At 35.3% G+C, this 2,031-nt stretch overlaps 1 protein-coding gene across 1 annotated transcript in view; it reads right to left on the bottom strand.

Moving 5' to 3' along the window:
* Window positions 1-223: 223 nt before the first annotated feature.
* LOC135226158 (obscurin-like) overlaps window positions 224-2,031 on the bottom strand; it is a 432,842-nt gene continuing 431,034 nt past the window's right edge. Inside the window, 1 exon segment of the mRNA XM_064265599.1 lies at window positions 224-2,031. This exon segment is cut by the window's right edge and continues 748 nt beyond it. The gene's annotated coding sequence lies outside the window, so the exon portion shown is untranslated.

Here is a 2,031-nt window from a genome sequence, read left to right as displayed (position 1 = left end):
TTGAAACTCAATCAGCATTTATTTTACAAAAGAGAAATTCGTTTAGATTGAAATTCCTCCAGAATTTATTCATTAGAAAGAAGTAATTATCTAAAAACATGACTGACTACCATACCAGCCATTGTAAAATGGACACCAACTTCATGGTATGTTATACTCTAAGTAAAAACTTCTTTAGCATTTATATTATATATAAAAAGGGAAGGGAAATAAAACACACCACCACCATTGAGAGAATCTTGTATATTTATCACATGACACGAGAGAATCGAGAAATCTGTACAACGGCTATCCATGAAACAATTCGTAGATTAAGACCCCAGCAGACAGAGGCACCCGAAATATTTTGGTTCCTCTTCGTCAGTGGGGTCCTAATGAAATTAATACGTAATCTAAGGTGAACAAAAGGGGAAGAACAATCTCAGGAAAATAAAGAAATGACATAGAACACATTCAGAAAGAACGTCACTTTAAGTACGCACTGCCTATTCGTAGAAAGAGAGTCTCTTGTAGACTCGCTTGGGGGGGAAATTATCTTCTTTAAAAAAAAGGGAAAATTGTCTCGGAGTCTGGTGTGGCGACCAGACGAGCAGTACGTGCGTAAAACGAGTCATTAAAATCCTCAAAATGAAAGCAACTAACCATTTCGAAACGAGAGGAGGTGAATACGAAAAAAAAAAATATTGGTCTTAACTATGGTTCACAATTATTGGAACGACAAAGTATTATTTTTTGTCGACTACCAGAACCTGATTCTCGTGTGGGTCTAGACATCACCAGAAGAGGATATCTCCCAGAAATTGTCTCCCATGTGGGTTTAGACGTCTCCAAAAGAGATTATCTCGCACTCATACCTCAGAGGGATTTTCTGGATATATATTTTGACCGAAAACTTTCGTTTAATACAAAGTGCAGCCAGAGCTTCGGATGGGACCACATGATAGGACCAGATAGGACCAGATCAACGTTGAACGTTTTCACGACCAGATTTGACCGCACATAAAAAACGTGAACTTGATCTGCGGTTCACTGAAGGATTACATTAAAAAAAAATACGGTTTTGCGAGAGTCGGAGTGATTATATTGAGAGACTATGTTTCATCTATGAAGAACGAGAAAAAAAACTATGAACACCCAAGATTTTCGAAAGAGAAAACGTCTGACAACATTAGCTAAATGTTTCTTTATTACGTTTCGAAAAACTATAAACACTTAGGCATCTTAATATGCACATTCGTGAATATTATCCCTTACTACAAAACTAGCCTATTTAAAATGAAATGAACTACATTTTTGTATAAATTGAATGTGCTGATGGCATGAATTTAAACTTCATATATATACGTAATGTATATACCGTTACCTAAACAGGAAAAAAAAATCATTATCATTATTTTTTTATAGACGGGAAAAAACTACGCTTAAAAAATAATTTCACCAACACAAAACGACAAAGTTCCTTCATTATACAGTCAAGAGTAATTATCTACGCCCAAAATAATTAACCTAAAGGAGAAATAACGCGTCAAAATGCTACGGAGAGGTGAGAGAGAAAGAGAGAAAAAAAGACCAACGGAACGATCTGTCAGAAGAAAAAAAAACCATTCACAGCATCAGTTTTTCGACATTCATGGTCCTGAGAGAGAAAAAAAATCAATATACCTTTTTTTTTCTTTGGCTCAAGCCAAGACGAAGAGAGAGAGAAAGGACTAGATGAAGAAAAAAAAAAGAATAATTAATCGTACGTAAGTAATATTATACATCAAATCTCTAAAAATCAAAATAAAATAAGCTTTGGCATCAGTGACTCGGAAACTTCCAGCTTGATTTCAGCTTAATCACTTGCGAAGAATATTTGATTTCAGCTGAACCACCAGTGGAGGATATATTAGTTTTCCAGCTTGATTTCAGCTTAAAACGATGTTTTAGCTACCAGCTTGATTTCAGCTTAATACCCCAGTGAAGGATATTAGTTTTCCATCTTGATTTCAGCTTAAAAGGATATTAGCCTCCCAGCTTGATTTCAGCTTA

The sequence above is a fragment of the Macrobrachium nipponense genome, chromosome 14 (assembly GCF_015104395.2).
Source record: "Macrobrachium nipponense isolate FS-2020 chromosome 14, ASM1510439v2, whole genome shotgun sequence".
NCBI lineage: Eukaryota > Metazoa > Arthropoda > Malacostraca > Decapoda > Palaemonidae > Macrobrachium > Macrobrachium nipponense.
The sequence above is the reverse complement of the archived record's forward strand: the minus strand, read 5'-3'. Positions and strand labels throughout refer to the sequence as shown.